At 43.7% G+C, this 20,222-nt stretch overlaps 2 pseudogenes; both read left to right on the forward strand.

Moving 5' to 3' along the window:
* Nucleotides 1-16,544: 16,544 nt before the first annotated feature.
* LOC149152329 (25S ribosomal RNA) lies at nucleotides 16,545-17,543 on the forward strand (annotated as a pseudogene; the record flags this gene model as incomplete).
* Nucleotides 17,544-18,442: 899 nt separating this feature from the next.
* LOC149152330 (25S ribosomal RNA) lies at nucleotides 18,443-19,960 on the forward strand (annotated as a pseudogene).
* Nucleotides 19,961-20,222: the final 262 nt, after the last annotated feature.

Here is a 20,222-nt window from a genome sequence, read left to right on the forward strand (position 1 = left end):
CATGTTGTGTCATGTCAGGTGGGTCGTTTGAGGGCATCCATGTCAACTCGTTCAGGTGGGTCATTCAGGTGGGTCGGGTGAGGGTGTCCGTGTGAACTCGTTAGGGCAGGTCGGGCGAGGGTGCAACCAGGCGAACGAGCCTGTATCAAAAATGCTAAGTTGTGACCCGAGGTTGGCTTTATGCACATTCGTGCAGCTCATTTGACCAGCTCTCCCTTGTCCCTTCATTTCGGTCATGTGGGCACCCATGTAAATTTATTCGGGCAAGTCATTTGAGGGTGTCCGTGTCAACTTGTTTGGGAAGGTTAGGTGAGGGTTTCCATGTGAAGTCGTTCGAGCAGGTCGGGCGAGGGTGCGCTCGAGCGAACAAGCCCATATCAAAAATGCAAAGTTGTGACCTGAGGTTGGCTTTGTGCACGTTCGTGCAGTTCGTTTGCCCGACTCTCCCTTGTCCCTTCATTATGGTCGTGTGGGCGCCCATGTAAACTCATTCGGGTGAGTCGTTTGAGGGCATCCATGTCAACTCATTCGGGCGGGTAATTCGGGGGGGTCGTTCGAGCGGGTCGTTCAGGCGAGGGCATCCGTGTAAACACGTTCGGGCGGGTCGGGTGAGGGTGCGCCTGGGTGAATGAGCCCATATCAAAATGCTAAGTTGTGACCCGAGGTTGGCTTTATGCACGTTCATGCAGCTCATTTGCCTAGCTCTCCCTTGTCCCTTCTTTTCGGTCATGTGGGTGCCCATGTAAATTCTTTTGAGTGGGTCATTTGAGGGCATCCGTGTCAACTCGTTCGGGCAGGTTAGGCGAGGGCATCCATGTAAACTTGTCCAGGCGAGTCGGGCAAGGGCGCCCCCATGTGAACGAGCTCGTATCAAAAATGCTAAGTTGTGACCCGAGGTTGGCTTTGTGCATGTTCATGCATCTCGTTTGTCCGACTCTCCCTTTCCCTTCATTACGGTCGTGTGGGTGCCCACGTAAACTCGTTCAGGCGGTTCATTTGAGGGTGTCCATGTCAACTTGTTTGGGCAGGTCGGGTGAGGGCGTTTATGTAAACTTGTTCAGGCAGTTTGGGCAAGGGCATGCCTGGGCAAACGAACCCGTATCAAAAATGCTAAGTTATGACCCGAGGTTGGCTTTGTGCATATTCGTGCAGTTCATTTACCCAGCTCTCCCTTGTCCCTTTGTTATGGTCGTGTGGGAATCCATGTAAACTCGTTCGAGTGGGTCATTTGAGGGCATCCATGTCAACTCGTTCGGGCAGGTTGTTCGGGCTGGTTAGGCGAGGGCATCCATGTAAACTCATTCGGGCGGGTCGGGTGAGGTCGCGCTGCCCGTAACAAAAATTCTAAGTTGTGACCCGAGTTTGGCTTTGTGCATGTTCGTGCAGCTCATTTTCCCAACTCTCCCTTGTCCCTTCGTTTTGGTCGTTTGGGAACCCATGTAAACTCGTTCGGGTGGGTCGTTCGAGGGCTTCCATGTCAACTCGTTTGGGTAGGTCGGGCGAGTGCGTCCATGTAAACTCATTCGGGCGGGTTGGGTGAGGGCGCATACTGGCGAACGAGCCCATATCAAAAATGATAAGTTGTGACTAGAGGTTTTCTTTGTGCACATTCATGTAGCTCGTTTTCTTGACTCTCCCTTGTCCCTTCATTATGGTCGTGTGGGCGCCCATGTAAAGTCGTTCGACCAGGTTGTTTGAGGGTGTCCACGTCAACTTGTTCAGGCATGTCGTTTGAGGGCATCTGTGTAAACTCGTTCTGGTAGGTCATTTAGTGTGATTACATGCTTGGGCACAAAAGCTCGTATCAAAATTGCTAATTTGTGACCGGGGGTGGGCTTTGTGCACATTCGTGTAGCTCGTTTTCCCAACTCTCCCTTGTGACTTCATTTTGATTGTGTGTGGGTGCCCATGTAAACTCCATTGGGTCGCGTCAAGTCAGGTTGGGTCGTGTTGTGTCATGTCAGGTGAGGGCACCAATGAAAACTCATTCGGTTCATTCGGGTCGGGTCATGTGAGTCGCCCATGTAAACTCATTTGGTTCCTGCTTTTCATGTGAAAAGTGGGCTGGTAATGGAGATGTTTGCTTGGTTATGCCTGAACGATGGCCTTGGGTCATTTGTAGGGTGGTTGATTCTCATCTACTCTCCATCCCCACTTGATAGCACATGAGCGGTAATGTTGGCCATCCTCACCTTGGTTCCTCGGTCGACTTTTCATGTGAAAGGTGGGTTGGTGATTCAGTTTTGTTTTCGGGCTTGCCTGAACAATGGCCTTCGGTCATTTGTAGGGTGGCCGATTTTCATCTTCTCTCCATACCCACTCGGTAGCACATGAGTGGTAATGTTGGCCATGCTTGTCCTAGGAGGCATATGTGAACAATTCCCCTTCTTCTCTAAGTTCTCAGAGTTATATGGGTTGTTGTGGTGTGGCTCCCTGTGATGGCTAGCCTCTTCATTGTTTGGTTGTTTATGGTGTCGGTTTCTTGTGCTTGTACTCTTTCTGTGTTGGCATTGTCGGTTGAGATGCATACATTTAAGAGGGATGTGGAAGGGTTTTGGTTGTAAACCAGCTACCCTCCCTCTTTCTTGCTTTCTTTGTCAGGCGATGTGAGGTGTTGTTCTCCTTATTGTAAAGTTAAGGGTTGGCATTCCCTTCAAAGTGCACATTGTTTGTGGTTGTGTTGGCTTTGAGGTTTTGATAGATGTGTTGGCCCATATGTTTGATTGAGTGGTCGGCTTTTTCCTTGCATCTTGCGTGGCTGGCAGGCTTTTACGGTTGGAAATGTTAAGTCACAACGTTTATGGGAATTTGTTGTTTCAATTTTGTATGCGCTCGTGGTCCAATTGGGGAGGAGGCTTGCTACATCTATGGTGGGGGCTATCTGGAAGAAGGATTTTGAGGTGGAACGCTTCAACCTCCCTTCTTTATGTGGAGGTGGTTGTAGGTGAAAATTATTCATTTTCCAGTTGGTAAAGCTTTGGGCAATCTCCTAGGTTACCTGTATGTAGGGTGCGTGGGGTGCGGAGATACCCAATCCCGCCTCCTATTTGGATATGTTCTTGTATTATGTAGCGAGCCTCTTGATTTTCATTTATTTCCTTCCTTTGCCTTCACATCATGGTTTCCACAGGTGTTCAAGTGATCGAGGTCCACATTTGCTGTTGTCCGGGTGGACTCCTAGGTAGCCTCGGTGCGCGAGGGGAGGGTCGGGGGGAATTTCTAAGAGAGGTTGTGGGCTTGGTTGGTCTTGTTTTATTTCCTTCCATTTCCTTTGCATTGAGGCTGCGGCAAGCGATCATGCGATCGAGGTCCATTGTTTTTGCTGTCCGGGAGGACTCCTAGGTGGCCTCTGTGTGGGGAGGAGAGGGTTGGGGGGCATTTTTTGTTTCAATTGTGTATGCACTCATGGTCCAATGGGGAGGAGGCTTGCTACGTCGATGGTGGGGGCTATCTGGAAGAAGGATTTCGAGGTGGAACATTTCGACCTCCCTCCTTTGCGTGGAGGTGGCCGTAGGGGAAAATTATTCATTGTCCAGTTGGTAAAGCTGTGGGAAATATCCTAGGTTGCCTATACGTAGGGTGCGTGGGGTGCAGAGCTGCCCGATCCCTCCTCTTGTTTGGATATGTTCCTGTATTGTGTAGCGAGCCTCTTGATTTGCATTTATTTCCTCCCTTTTCCTTCACATCGTGGTTTCCACAGGCAGTCAAGTGATCGAGGTCCACCATTGCTGCTATCCGAGTGGACTCCTAGGTGGCCTCGGTGCATGGCGGGGAGTGTCGGGGGGAATTTCTAAGAGAGGTTGCGGGCTCGGTTGGTCTTTTTTTACTTCCTCATTTCGAAGGAAACCACGACAGAGGGTTTGATGCAGACGTTGTCGAAACTATATGAAAAACCCTCGGCCTCAAACAAGGTATTTCTTATGAAACTTTTATTTAATATGAATATGTCGGAAGGTGGATCTGTTGCAAACCATTTAAATGATTTTAATACAGTTACAAGTCAGTTAAGTTCTGTAGGGGTAAACTTTGATGACGAAGTTAGAGCTCTGTTATTCTTGTGCTCATTACTAGAAAGTTGGAATGGTTTGGTAATGGCCATTAGTAACTCCGTTTCTGGATCTAGTACTTTAAAGTTTGATGATCTTGTCGGTGCTATCCTTAGCGAGGAAATGCGACGGAAAATCACTGGTGATACATCGAGAAATTCTTTGAGTACAAAGTCTAGAGGAAGAAAAATGGAAAGAGGAAAGAGCTCAGGATATCGCAGTAAATCAAGGAAAGGCAGATCCAAGTCCAGATCGGGGATAGTGTGCTAGAAATGTGGAAAGAAAGGACACCTAAAGAAAGATTGTAGATCTTGGAAGGGAAAAGAAGGAGATGCACAGCAAGAAAATAATCATGAAGCAAATGTGACAGGTGAGGTGTTACAAGATGCTTTGATTCTTTCTTTCGAAAATATTACTGATTCTTGGGTGGTAAATTCAGGGGCCTCATTCCATTCCACACCTGATAAGAAATACTTTCATGACTATGTTCAAGGAGATTTTGGACAAGTTTGTTTGGGTGATGATAAACCCTGTAAAATTTTTGGAATGGGTAATGTTCTTGTAAAACAACAGAATGGAAACCAATGGCTATTAAAGGAGGTAAGGCATGTTCCAGATCTAAAGAAAAATCTAATTTCAACAGGGTAGTTAGGCGGTGAAGGTTGTGTGACAACTTTCACAGATAAAGCTTGGAAGGTCACCAAAGGAGCCCTGGTAATAGCAAAAGGCAAAAAGGTTGGTACATTGTACTTATGCAATGGTATTTCTAACTTTGTTAATGCTTTAACTTCCAAAGGAGTAGATGCAGCATTATGGCATCATAGGCTCGGATACATGAGTGAAAAGGGGATGAATATTCTTCACTCAAGGAATTTGTTGCCGGGTTTGAAGAATGTTGATTTGGACTTCTGTGAGAACTGCATTTATGGAAAACAGAAGAGATTCAGATTTCTCAGAGTCGGGAAAGAAAAGAAGAAATAAAAATTAGAGCTTGTGCATACAGACGTATGGGGACCTGCTCAGGTATCATCTCTCAGTGGCTTTCATTATTATGTTACCTTTATTGATGATGCAACTAGAAAAACTTGGATTTATTGTATTAAGAATAAATCTGATGTATTTGATACTTTCAAGAAATGGAAAGCTTTGGTTGAGATTGAGATAGGAAAGAAATTGAAGTGTCTTAGGTCAGATAATGGAGGTGAATATTGTAGCAAAGAGTTTGATAGGTATTGTTTAGAACATGGAATCCGCAAAGAGAAGATAGTTCCAAGAACACCACAAGAAAATGGTGTGTCAGAAAGGATGAACAAAACAATCATGGAGCGTGCAAGGTACATGAGATTGCATGCAGGATTGCATTTACAGTTTTGGGCAGATGCTGTAGATACTGTTGTTTATCTAATAAACAGAGGGCCTTCAAGTTCCTTGGATGGTGGTGTTCCCGAGGAAGCATGGACAAGTAAAAAGGTAAACTACTCTTTTTTAAAGCCTTTTGATTGTGAGGCCTTTGTCCATATTGATAAAGAAAATAGAACAAAGCTTGAGGGAAAGTCAAAGAAATGTACCTTTATTGGATATGGTGTTAATGATTTTGGTTATCGCTTATATGATTATGAAAATCACAAAATCATTAGGAGCAGAGATGTAATATTTAATGAAAAGGTCTTGTATAAGAATCAGTTGCAGGAAAAGAAGAAAGAAAATGAAAACAAGGAATACATAGTTCTTGATGACATCACTGAAAAGGTGAAGGTGCCTGAAAATAATAATAATCAACAACAGCAACCACCACAACAACAACATGCACCCCAAACACCTGAAAGTGGTGTTAGAAGATATACCAGGATAAGTAGACCCCTTGAATGATACTCTCCTTCATTATATTATTTATTGTTGACTGATTCTGGTGAACCCAAATGTTATGAAGAAGCAATGCATGTTGAAAGCAGGAAGAAGTGGGAGGTATCCATGGAAGAAGAGATGGACTCCTTAATGCATAACTAGACTTGGGATTTAGTCAGGTCGCCTACAGGAAAAACTACATTGAAGAATAAATGGGTTTACAGGCTGAAGGAAGAAGATGGAGGAAAACATAGGTACAAAGCTAGACTTGTGGTGAAGGGGTTTGCACAGAAGAAAGGTATTAATTTTGATGAAATATTTTCTCTTGTTGTTAAAATGACTTCAATCAGAACTATTTTAAGTCTTGTAGCAGCTGAATATTTTCATCTTGAGCAGTTAGATGTAAAGACAACCTTTCTCCATGGGGATTTGGAGGAAGAGATATATATGCAGCAACCACAAGGATATTAGGTGAAAGGGAAGGAGAAACTAGTGTGCAGGTTGAAGAAGATCTTGTATGGCTTAAAACAGGCTCCAAGGTAGTGGTATCTAAAATTTGACAAGTTTATGTCTGAACAAGGTTATACTAGATGTCACTCTGATCATTGTGTTTATCTGAAAAAGAAAAATGATGGCAGCTATATTATATTGTTATTGTATGTGGATGACATGCTTGTTGCAGGATCTAACATTCAGGAAATAAATGTACTCGAAAGAAAATTGGCAAATTCATTTGCAATGAAGGATTTGGGAGCTGCAAAACAAATCCTTGGTATGAGAATAACTAGAGACAGGAAAAATCACAAATTAACATTGTCTCAGAATGAGTACATACAAAAGGTGTTGAAAAGATTTAATATGAAAAATGCAAAACCAATTAGTACACCTTTTGCTATCCATTTCAAACTTAGCAAGGAAATGTGCCCAAAGACCCAAGAAGACATGGATTATATGTCTAAAGTTCCATATGCATCAGCAGTTGGAAGCTTAATGCATGCAATGGTCTGCACAAGGCCTGATATTGCACATGCAGTGGGAGTTGTAAGCAGGTACATGAACAATCCAGGAAAGGAACATTGGATGGCAGTGAAATGGATTCTCAGATATTTGAAAGGTACCACAAATCAAGCATTATGCTTTGGTGGTTCAAAAATTTCTCTACAGGGATATGTTGATGCAGATATGGCAGGTGACAAAGATAACAGGAGGAGCACTACAGGATATGTATTTACTATTGGAGGAACTGCTGTCAGTTAGGTTTCAAAAATCCAAAGTGTTGTTGCACTTTCAATAATAGAAGTAGAGTATGTTGCTGCTACAGAGGCTAGTAAAGAAATGATTTGTTTACAAAGGTTTATGGGTGAATTGGGTAAGGAGCATGATAAGGGCACGTTATACAGTGATAGCCAAAGTGCCATTCATCTTGCAAAGAACTCAGCATTTCATTCTAGGACTAAACACATACAGCTCAAGTACCATTTCATACGATCAATGTTGGAAGATGGAGAGTTGAAGCTGGAAAATATACACACTAGCCAGAATCCTGCAGATATGCTAACAAAAGTTGTAACCAGGGAAAAACTAGGAATATGCTCAGTTTCAATTGGTCTTCAAGGATGACAATGAAGATGAGAAATAGCCAAGTCCAAAGAGGAGTCATTGTCCAACAAATGAAGCAGCGGTGGAGTTTCTACAATCATTCTCCAAGTGGGATATTGTTGTGTGTGGAGCATGATTGTTCAGAGGTCTTTGTTTCAGCCGGATGTATACCCCAGGAAGTTTGTACACCCCTCCACGTGGGGGGTGCGGGGGGGACTTGTCCCCCTTGCGGGGGTCTGGGGGGTCCGGGGGCCAGCGGTCCCCCGGCGGGGGCTCGGGGGCAGCGCCCCCGAAGCTAAAAACAAATGTAAAATTGCCTTGTAAAAGTATAGTAATTTCTAGTCAATCTGGGCTGTTCATTAGGCAGATGATCTGATGGTAGAACTTATGTTTAGTTTAGGGTTTTTGCCCTAGAAGGAAACCCCTCTCTTTGTATGAGGGTATTGTATTTGAGGCTGTGAAATAGATGTGTATTCTGTGAGCGAGAAATAGAGAGGTGAGACTGTGAGAGAAAACAAAGGATATTACAACGGATTTGCTGTAGGTTGTGTCTCTTCATTTTGCTGGATAATAGAAAGGAAGGACTGGCTGTTCAGGGTGGGCGTAGCCCAAACTGGGTGAACCACGTATATCTGTGTCTCTCTTGTTTTGTGCGTTTTTTCTGTGTTTATGTTTCTGCAATATTTTATGTGTTCCATTGCTCCGTAATATATAATTTTCTAACATTGGTGGTAGTAGAAAATATTCAAATGATAACTTTGAAGACTAAAGTGGGGAAAGGTTCCATGTGAATAGCACTTGGACATGGGTCAATCAATCCTAAGAGATGGGGAAGCCTTGTATCAAGGGTGCACTCTACACGAGCATCGAAAGGGAATCAGGTTAATATTCCCAAACCGAGACATGGTAGCGGGCGACAACGTTAGGAAATCTGGAGACATTGTCGTTATAGACATTTTTGTACCTTACAGCTATAAGCATGAAATGTCCATAAACCAAGGGATCCTAAGTCCCTAAAGATGTTGTTCCAGCTCCTAAAGAAACAAGGTCAACAAATTACAGCTTCTCCCAGAAGTTCTCCACCAGAAACTGCTCAAAACTAGTCAAAACAGGATCATTTCAAGTGCTCCACTAGCTGGCTGCGTTGCAAAGCACCCAAATACACTGGCTAGGTGTGTTGCAACACACTTGAATGCACTACCAGGGTGCGTTGAGCGGGAAATGACAAGTGGCAGAGTCATTCAACGAGGTGGAGAGATAATGGAAGCTTCCAGAATCTTCTCCAATGACACTTGCCTCACTGAATTCGACCAGTGATGAGTAAGAGGCTCTCAGTCTCCAAATGGAAGCAAGAACTGACAGAGAGAAGCCACTAATCAACTCATGGGATGACTCATCCCCTTTGCATACATCTATATATGGATCCCTCACCAAGAGATCCAGAGGCTGGAATTTTGTACATTGCAGAGAATTGCTATTGGTTTTGTGATTGATATCAGAGTATTGGGTGATTTATGCTTTGTTGGAGGTGAAGAAGGGATTCTATGCTGGGAGGTTGATGCTGGATTAGGACTCATCGGTTGTAACTCCTCCTGGATCTTCTTGTTTTATCAATAAAACTACTTGAGTTTCTCCTACATGCTTGTATATCTGATGTGTGTTATATTTGTATGTTTAGCTTAAATCTGATCCTAAGCTTTTTATGAACATAAATCTATGTCTTTGTGTAGTTTCCCTCTTCTGTGAACTTGCAGGAACTTGGTGACGCTGGGCAAGTGAGGGAGCAGATCGGTGGAAGCTGGCAAAGAGAGGATAGATTGGATCGAACAACTAGCACAAGACACAGGTCGGTTCATCTTAATCATCTTCATTTATAGTTCATAAAGAAGAATACAAGAGTAGTTTTCCTTGTTTGTTTCTGAGGTCACTGTCACAACCCTATGGGATAGGGTCGTTCTGAATAGACACTTTTCCCGAAAACAAAATGGTGACTCTGTTGGGGATTGTGTCTAGTTAGTTTATTTGTGTTTCTATTGTTGTTCATCTCATAAACTTAGGAGTGGCGAATCGAACTGCATTTTCCATTTACAAATGCAAAGTAGAGATCTGCTACTCTAGTCCATTCACTGGGCCTGTTTATGATCTGAACAGTTGACTCACAAATGATTTGATTACCCTTTGTGATAGCTCTCAAACCTCTTGTAAATCAACCCTCTGATTGTACACATTTGATTGCTTTTATCTGGCCAAAAACCATAAATTAAACTGCAAACCGTGACCCAGAACCCAGAGAAAATTCTCGTTTCTGCTTCAGCGCAGGCTCTGTGAAGAGACTCTGCATTTCAGTGCAGTTTCCGAGAGGGCTACCTGCGTTGCAATTCAGTTTCTCTGTGTAGCAGGTGCGTTGATCAGCCTAGCCCTGCCTAGCTGAGGTTCTTTGCTCACTTTTTCAGTTTTGCCTTTGATTTTTGTAGCCTGTGATCAGTGTGTTTGTCTGTCTAAAAGCCCCTTTTCTTTGCCTTAATTCTGCCTCAGTTGTATAAAAGAAACTGTATTTGTTTTTGTGTATTGTTACGTCATTTACAGTTTCCCATTGCAAAAGTAAACTGGTCATACTGTCGCCCTTAGATCTAGATCTGTCGTAAGTGTCGTTTTGATCTTAGGAGAAATTTTGTTTGCTGTTGACAGTTGATTATGCTTTTACTTTTGTCTTTGGCTTGAATTTGTGAATTTCTAGTGTCGAAACAAGTGTTTACTTCAAAATCATAAAGTGTCGTAATCGTCTTTACTTTTTGATTTCGAAAAGAAGCTTGTTTGTGTTTTTCACTTGAAATCGAATTCAAATTTGTACAACAGCTTTCTTTTTAGGCATCAATATTAAGAAAGTGAAAAACAAATACATGCACAAGTGCATTTGCATATTGACAGTTTGTATGGCTTGATTTAGGAAAAGTGCATTTACAGTGTGCTCTTTGCTCTTTGAGAAAAGATTGTGTCTTTCTTTTCCCCTTTTAGCTAGGATTTTCATTGCTGAAAAGAGATAAAAGCTTGCTTATCATCTTTAGATTGCATTTTAGGAATTACCTCTACATCTCGTGGTGAACCCAAAAGGAAAACTTCATAAGAAAGATCAAGCTAAAATAAATTCAATGAACTTAACAACGCTTTGTAACTTAACGCACAACATCTAGAGGTCTAGGCTAGAGACATATTCCGGCGTCGTAAAGCCTGGTAACTGTTGTCCTCATTGTTGGTTGGGTGATTCCTCCACTTTGAGATGATAAGTGCCAGTATGGACTTGTGCTCCCACGTACCGTCGCGTATATATTGGGAGACCCCTATAGGCATAAAACCTTTATCCATAGGAATCCGTGTCGGCCACCCTACTAATCGCAATGCACTGAACACAGCATTCGGGAAGATTGACCACTCATACCCTAAAACGTATTCTGCGGTTTTTCGATTGGTTTGGCACTCCCTCTACCTAGACCTCTAGAGCAGTCCCTTTCGTTCCTTTTCAGACTCCTTAACGGAAAAGGTCCATCTGAGCACTTGTCACTTCAGGCTCATTAAAAATCGAAGGAGACTAGAGTCATCTTTTGTTTTTTCTCGACTCTTTAAAACTGAAAAAACAAAGTTGTGTCAAAGCGTGTTAAAATTTATTTTAAACGGAATGTTCATACCCCTTTTTCCTGCGTTGATCTTTAGGTTGAGAAAATGGAGCCTACCAACCAAGGAATTCCCCTTGGTGGAAATCCTAGTCCCTTCTCCTCTTGGGGAGATGTTGGTGTGCCCCATATGGCCACATTGTCGCTTCTAGGACTAACAATTGGCTTGCCAGTTTGGCTCTTCTCAACCAATGTCCTTCAGAACACCACTATTCCTGAACAATCGAATCAGCAGTTAGACGAGTCCAGAGTTACCCACCAACCTTCTACTTCCTCTAATTCTTCCACTCTTCCTTCCTCTTCGCTTGACGGGATTGGTAAAGCTAAAAACCAAGTTCCTAAGGAGAAGAAGGAAAAGAAGAAGAAAGAGAAAAAGAAGAAGGAGCCAAAGCCGAATAAGGGAAAATGAGTGTCGTCTAATGAAAATCCACACACAGCACCGACCAGGCATAAATCGCCATGTGTCATTTGTAGAGGAGACCACTTTCACAGAGATTGTCCTTGCATCCCCCGGATACTAAGGGACTAGTCTCCTCGTTTGCACAATCCGGTGTCATCAACCTCTGGAGATCATGTTGAAAGCACACCGTCAACTAGTGAAAGTGAAGCCCTAGGACAAAAAGGGAAAGCTAGATTTCCCTGTAGACTGTGCGAAGGAGACCATGCCCTCCACCGTTGTCCCTTCTTAGACGAGGCTAAAAGAGTTTTGGATGATCGTCCGGTTTCACCGTTACGACTTCCTCCTGGATACAAAAAACTCTTGCCAAGTCTATCACTAGTTGAGAACCCAGCTGGCCCGCTCAAGTGGTCAGCTAAAGCGTCTATCATTGAAGATAAACCAACTGAATCCATACCAGACGAAAGTCAAAAGGTCGAGGCGGCAGTTGACCCGGTCTTGCCTTCAGAGGTTTTATCTTCGAATGATACAGTCACTGGAGAGGATAAGGATGACACCGTCCAAATTCTCTTCATCAACACAAACTCTGACGAACACGGGGGCAATCCACCCATTCCTTTATCGCAGGAAGGAAGTTCGTCAGAGCCATACCCGGCCGTCTACTCGGTCTCACCTCCAAGCAACCTAGTTGTATCCTTCGACTGGAACCAACTAGGCAGACCCCGTTTGCCAGCAAGCATACCATTCTGAATTATCATTCAAATATACAAAATGGTCATGGCTGGCACCATCGTAGATGATGGGGCGTCTGTGAGTATCCTTTCCTCTATTGCTTGGAAAGCGCTTGGTTCGCCATCACTGTTGCCTGAAATGAGAAATCTGACAGGCTTTGATAAAGGAACCAGGCGACCTTTAGGGATCCTTCCCGATGTGCCCATAACATTGAGAGGGAAGACAGTTCGCCTGAACGTTATGGTCATTCAAGGACCCTTGGATTATAACCTACTCCTTGGACGAGACTATATTTATTGCATGGGAGCCATCGTCTCCTCACTCTTTAGAGTAATGTGTTTTCCGCACGAAGGAAGAGTGGTCAAGCTCGTGGACCGGCTTTCATTTCCCGGATCACGCATAGCAAATAATCATATACCGTCCCTAAATGGTCTCTTCACGCAAGAAATGTCTCAAGTCCCAGTCCATCCTCCCGATGAGCGCGAGTAATCCAGGAGGATATGACTGAAACCCAGGGGGCATGCGTCCTGGTCTGCTTCGGCAGGAAAACTTCAGGTATAGGGTAGGCTTCCGCGGGAGAATATGACTAGTCTGTACCCCGTCCGTCGGTGGAAGAGGGGTTATTCTAGAATAAGATTCTTTTGTCAAAGTTATGTGATTTGGTTGATCTCGCCACTCACCTTTGTCTATTTCGGTAGACATCGCCGAAGAAATGTTTTGTTTGCTGCGTGAATAGAGCAATCTTTGGGTAACCTGTAAGAGGTAGGCCTTTCCCGATAGAACAAATGTTTTGTCTACAATTTGAGGGGTAACCTTGAAACCATATTTTATACCTGGGGGGATGCAAACCTTTTGGAGTGCAAGCAAAGGGCGACTATTTATTTTTTAAATTTTTAGGTCCTCCCTTTAAACCCGTAGGCTAACACTTTAAACTCGTAGGATTAGTCGTCACCTAACTTGCATAAAGAAAGGATGTGGGGCAAAAATCTAAAAGTTGCCATTTTATATGAGACATTCTTATCATATGACTGGATTAATCGAGCAGTTTTAGCGCATAGTTCAACCTCATTAAAAAATAAACATAAGATCGAGCAGTTTTAGCGCATAGTTCAAGCTCGTTAAAAAATAAACATAAGATCGAGCAAATGTTTCCACCCGTGTTTAAGCTCATTAAAAAATGAAATATCCTCCGGTAAACAACCACCGTGAATGAAGCATTTTCAACCATTAAAGCCTTGGTCGTGTTTGCACCGTCACCTCCACTTTTCCATTGGCCGATCATTCACCTCCATTTGATTTTTTTCCCATTTTGAGGAACAACTGCGAAGAGTGATTTCACTAGCCATCCTTGTGACACTGCCGTGATTGGAGAATTCCAAACCTTACCTGGAATCAGCTGCTACCGTTTTTATCACTCGTTCCTCAAAAGACAAGTCTTCTTTAAGCTCTTTTCATCTGACTCGTAAAATATGAAAAGATGGTCGAGTTTTGGCCTTCCAGCTCGTTAAAGCGACCGGAAGCGCTATCCCTCCTCTAGATTTTAATCTTTTTGGACCTGAGGGATTATTGCACAAAAAGATCGAGCGCTTGTTTTGTTCGGCTCGTTAAAATTATCGAAAATTCATCCCTTCTGTATTATTTTAAACTTTTTCGGACTTAAGGGATTAGATGACGAAAAAGGAATTCCGGAGTTATCTTTATGTACCTTTTCAGACTCCCTAAGAAGGAAAAGGACTGAGTCATCTTTTTCGTTAGGCTTGTTAAAACGATTAATAGCGACAAACATGTCTTTAGACGAGAACGAGTTTCACTATCGCTAGGCTCGTTAAAACATAGCGATGGGTTTGCCTGAAGGGCAAATTATAGAACAAGCATATGTTATCCTCCTCAAGCTTGAAAAAAATAAAGAGGTACTGGTCAAAAATGACTGGGGAAAAATTGGGAAGAAAACTCAAAGAAACTTTATTGGTAGCAAGTCGCTCTTGAACATGACACTTCCACTCCATGCCAGAGTCGGGTTGGGTTGTTTCATTCACCGGTCACATCACCATGGTCACGCCATACCATCCACATTTGGGGTAAATGCTACCGATCCATCACATAAATGTCGCCGACATGTTCAAGAGAAGTCATCCAGAGAAGTAACCCGTGTCCCATCCACTACCATACATTATACCTCACTCTTTCATGACCGCCACCCTGAACCGTATGTCACCAGATCGTTTTCACCTCCATCAAAATCATTTGCTCCGTTCCGTGTCATTGATGTGGGATTCATTAAGGCCCTCCTTTGACGGATCGCTTCTTGTCGACATCAGCTCATTATCCAAGAAGTTGATCTAGGAACACCCCTTCAGTACTTTGAAGCTTGCATGCCTCAATGGCAAGTTTCTCACTTCCGGCGACAGGTATACATCAATGACCTTCGACCGAAAGATTTTGCGTGGTGTTCGACGCCAAGTCCTTTATTCACACCACGTGAATTATACTACAGTACCTTGAGGGTCATTATCATTATCGGTGATTCCTCTCGCGCTTGTTAACAGTTCCCATCATTGACTGGTAATCAAGCGATGTCTTTCCATGTTCGAATTCAAAACATTTCTCACATGGATTGACTTGTACTTAGAGTGAAGATCGGACGAGATTGAAGACCCCGGATCTAGTTTCATCCATCCGGGCTGCGATATATATTCAGGAAAAATAAAGACATTGAAATGTACAACATTGCAGCACAGATAATCATCCTACCAAAAGGATGATGACTTCACCAGAATCATCAGTCTACCATCAGACGATTGTCTGTCCTAGTACATGAAAATGAATTTATAAAGTTGAGCATGGGAATGCCCGCCTCAGCTAGATCATGAAAATAGTATGAAAATAATGTATTGTATTGTATCTCATTACAGGTCTCCTCTCCAGCATTAGAAGAACTTCGGATCCTCCTAATAAAGCATTTCACCCGATAAACGACCTCATACTTTAGGGGGCAACTGTTATAGACATTTTTGTGCCTTACAGCTATAAGCATGAAATGTCCATAAACCAAGGGATCCTAAGTCCCTAAAGATGTTGTTCCAGCTCCTAAAGAAACAAGGTCAACAAATTATAGCTTCTCCCAGAAGTTCTCCACCAGAAACTGCTCAAAACTAGTCAAAACAGGATCATTTCAAGTGCTCCACTAGCTGGTTGCGTTGCAAAGCACCCAAATACACTGGCTAGGTGCATTTCAATGCACTTGAATGCACTACCAGGGTGCGTTGAGCGGGAAATGACAAGTGGCAGAGTCATTCAACGAGGTGGAGAGATAATGGAAGCTTCCAGTATCTTCTCCAATGACACTTGCCTCACTGAATTCGACCAGTGATGAGTAAGAGGCTCTCAGTCTCCAAGTGGAAGCAAGAACTGACAGAGAGAAGACACTAATCAACTCATGGGATGACTCATCCCCTTTGCATACATCTATATATGGATCCCTCACCAAGAGATCCAGAGGCTGGAATTTTGTACATTGCAGAGAAATGTTGTTGGTTTTGTGATTGATATCAGAGTATTGGGTGATTTATGATTTGTTGGAGGTGAAGAAGGGATTCTATGCTGGGAGGCTGATGCTGCATCAGGACTCATCGGTTGTAACTCCTCCTGAATCTTCTTGTTTTATCAATAAAACTACTTGAGTTTCTCCTACATGCTTGTATATCTGATGTGTGTTATATTTGTATGTTTAGCTTAAATCTGATCCTAAGCTTTTTATGAACATAAATCTATGTCTTTGTGTAGTTTCTCTCTTCTGTGAACTTGCAGGAACTCGGTGACGCTGGGAAAGTGAGGGAGCAGATCGGTGGAAGCTGGCAAAGAGAGGATAGATTGGATCGAACAACTAGCGTAAGACACAGGTCGGTTCATCTTAATCATCTTCGTTTATAGTTCATAAAGAATAATACAAGAGTAGTTTTCCTTGTTTGTTTCTGAGGTTACTGTCACAACCCTGTGGGATAGGGTCGTTCTAAATAGACAGTTTTCCCGAAAACAATCGTCGGGGGCCCCGAGAAGAGTTATCTTTTCTTTTTAACAGCTTGCCCACCCTGGAATCAGTTCACCTGGAGATAGGGTCGAGCAGTTGGAAGAGCACCGCATGTATTACAGTGCCCGGTGCACCCTTGGCAGCCCTTGAAAATATGGAGGATCGAGTACCGTTCATGCTCGATCATACTCATAACTGCATCAAGTCTCCAAGGTGAACAACCTCTGGTCAATAGAACAATGTAGGTAAGGGAAGTCGACAAAATGGATCTGTAACTTTGGGAAAATGATTGGCTCTAAGGGTTGGGCCTAGGGGTCTATGCCCTCAACTCATGGGCTGTTGGCAGTCTACCCGAGCTACTCTCACAGCGAGGGCGGGTAGTCGTGTGCCGATTGGGCTATGGGTATAGAATGCCCCTTGCCGGGGTTTTTCCCTAGGCATTGAACAGTCGACTCAGAATTGGTACGGACAAGGGGAATCCAACTGTTTAATTAAAACAAAGAATTACGATGGTCCCTGTGGATGCTGACGCAATGTGATTTCTACCCAGTGCTCTGAATTTCAAAGTGAAGAAATTCAACCAAGCGCGGGTAAACGGTGAGAGTAATTATGACTCTCTTAAGGTAGCCAAATGCCTCGTCATCTAATTAGTGACACGCATGAATGGACTAATGAGATTCCCACTATCCCTATCTATTATCTAGCGAAACCACAACCAAGGGAATGGGCTTGGAAGAATTAGTGGGGAAAGAAGACCCTATTGAGCTTGACTCTAGTCTGACTTTGTGAAATGACTTAAGAGGAGTAGAATAAGTGGGAGCCTTTTTCGGCACAAGTGAAATACCACTACTTTTAATGTAATTTTACTTATTTCGTGGGGTGGAGATAGAGCACTGCCCTTGTTTTTGGCCTTAAGGCATGTTTCGTTGGGTGGATCCAGGCGGAAGACATTGTCAGGTGGGGAGTTTGGCTGGGGCGGCACATCTGTTAAAAGATAACATAGGTGTCCTAAGATGAGTTCAACGAGAACAAAAATCTCGTGTGCAACAAAAGGGCAAAAGCTCATTTGATTTTGATTTTCATTACGAATACAAACCGTGAAAGCGTGGCCTATCATTCCTTTAGATTTTCGGAATTTGAAAAGATGAAAATGACTTTGAAAAGAGAGTTAAAGAGTGCTTGAAATTTCCAGGAGGGAAGCGGATGGAGGTTGTCGATGCATCTCAGTCGGATGTTGAATGGCTCAGGCTAGTCCACCGCTTGACTTGAGGTGAAAACCAACACGGGCTACTGCATCATCACGAGCATGGGAGGATTACTACCTATCAGTTTTCCATTGTGGTGGTCGAGGAATGAAGCATGCACCCTTGTGGTGGGCCGTGTACACCTATGCACGCGTGGTGTTGGTTGGCAGGCTTTCCATTCGACGTGTCTTGAAACACAGACCAAGGAGTCTAACATGTGTACGAGTCAGTGGGTTTGAAAACCTACGAGGCTTTTCAACCAAGCGCGCTGACCAATTTTGTAACAACTCACCCGCCGAATAAACTAGCCTCGAAAATGGATGGTGCTGAAGCGCGCAACCTATACTCGACCGTCGGAGCAATTTCCTGGCTCCGATGAGTAGGAGGACGTGGGGGTCATTGAGAAACCTCGGGCATGAGCTTGGGTGGATCAGCCCCCGGTGCAGATCTTGGTGGTAGTAGCAAATATTCAAATGAGAACTTTGAAGACTGAAGTGGGGAAAGGTTCCATGTGAACAACACTTGGACATGGGTTAGTCGATCCTAAGAGATGGGGAAGCCTTGTATCAAGGGTGCACTCTGCAGGAGCATCAAAAGGGAAACGGGTTAATATTCCTGAACTAGGACATGGTGGCGGGCAACAATGTTAGGAAATCTGGAGATGTGTCGAGGGACCCAGGAAGAGTTATCTTTTAATTTTAATAGCTTGCCCACCTTGGAATTGATTCACCCGGAGATAGGGTCCAACAGCTAGAAGAGCACCACACATATTGTGATGTCTGGTGCACCCTTGGTAGCCCTTGAAAATCTGGAGGACCAAGTATCGTTCATGCCCGGTCGTACTCATAACCGCATCAGGTCTTCAAGGTGAACAACCTTTGGTCAATAAAACAATGTAGGTAAGGGAATTCGACAATATGGATCTGTAACTTCGGGAAAAGGATTGGCTCTGAGGGTTGGACCTAGGGGTCTGCGCACTCAACTCGTGGGTTTTACGTAGTTTGGTGGAGCTGCTCTCGCAGCAAGGGTAGGCAGTCATGTACTGATTGGGCTATGGGCGTAGAATGCCCCCAGCCAAGGGCTTTTCCCTAGGCGTCGAACAGTCGACTCAGAATTGGTACGGACAAGGGGAATCTGACTGTTTAATTAAAACAAAGCAATACGATGGTCCCTGCAGATGCTGACGCAATGTGATTTCTGCCCAGTGCTCTGAATGTTAAAGTGAATAAATTCAACCAAGCGCGGGTAAACGGCGGGATTAACTATGACTCTCTTAAGGTAACCAAATGCCTCATCATCTAATTAGTGATGCACATGAATGGATTAACGGGATTCTCACTTTCCCTATCTACTATCTAGCGAAACCACAACCAAGGGAATGGGCTTGGCAGAATCAGCGGGGAAAGAGGACTCTATGAGCTTGACTCTAGTCCGAATTTGTGAAATGAGTTGAGAGGTGTAGAATAAGTGGGAGCCGTTTTCAGTGCAAGTGAAATACCACTACTTTTAATGTTATTTTACTTATTCCATGGGGCAGAGATGGGGCATTACCCCTGTTTTTGGCCTTAATGCATGTTTCGGCAGGTCGATCAGGGCGGAAGGCATTGTCAGGCACGGAGTTTGGCTGGGGAGTACATTTGTTAAAAGATAATGCAAGTGTCCTAAGATGAGCTCAACGAGAATAGAAATATTGTGTGGAACAAAAAGGTAAAAGCTCATTTTATTTTGATTTTCAGTACGAATATAAACTGTGAAAGTGTGGCTTATCGATCCTTTAGATTTTTGGAATTTGAAGCTAGATGTGTCATAAAAGTTACCACAGGGATAACTGTCTTGTGGCAGCCAAACATTCATAGTGACGTTGCTTTTTGATCCTTCGATGTTGGATCTTCCTATCATTATGAAGCAGAATTCACCAAGTGTTGGATTGTTCACCCACCAATATGGAACGTGACCTGGGTTTAGACTGTCGTGAGATAGGTTAGTTTTACCCTACTGATGAACCACACCACAATAGTAATTCAGCTTAGTACGAGAGGAACCGTTGATTCACATAATTGGTCATCACGATTGGTTGAAAATCCAGTGGCGCAAAGCTACCATGTGTCGAATTATGACTGAATGCCTCTAAGTTAGAATCCACGCTAGAAGTGGTGCATGTCACTTTTTGATTGTATCTCGACTCACAGTAGGGAAATTGCTTTGTCACCCCCAAGGGCCCATGTCATTTGCAAACCGTGACTGTGAAGCATCTCGGTCAAGGCAGATTTGAAGTTCAATTCCAAATGATCGTTGAGAAGAATCCTTTGCAGATGACTTAAATACGCAATGGGGTATTGTAAGTGGTATAGTGGCCTTGCTTCCACGATCCACTGAGATTCATCCCTTGGTCGCCTTGATTCAGAGCTTCACTCTTGTCACAAACAAATCCAGACAACCCTCCCACTCTCGTGCCTTTACCTCTTCCTCAAGATGACAATTTTTTATTGCTTGGGGGCAGGAAATTTGGGGTTTTCACACCGCGATGGAAAAGGCACCGAAGCCTAGGAAAATTGGGGTTTCCATGTCACACTCCAGCGCCCAAAATTTTGGGGTTTCCATGTTGCACCTCGGTACCCAAAATTTTGGGGTTTCCATGTTGTGCCCCGGCGCCCAAAATTTGGG

The sequence above is a fragment of the Pinus tabuliformis genome, chromosome 9 (genome assembly GCF_031772625.1).
Source record: "Pinus tabuliformis cultivar Carrire ecotype Pingquan chromosome 9, CPIR1, whole genome shotgun sequence".
NCBI lineage: Eukaryota > Viridiplantae > Streptophyta > Pinopsida > Pinales > Pinaceae > Pinus > Pinus tabuliformis.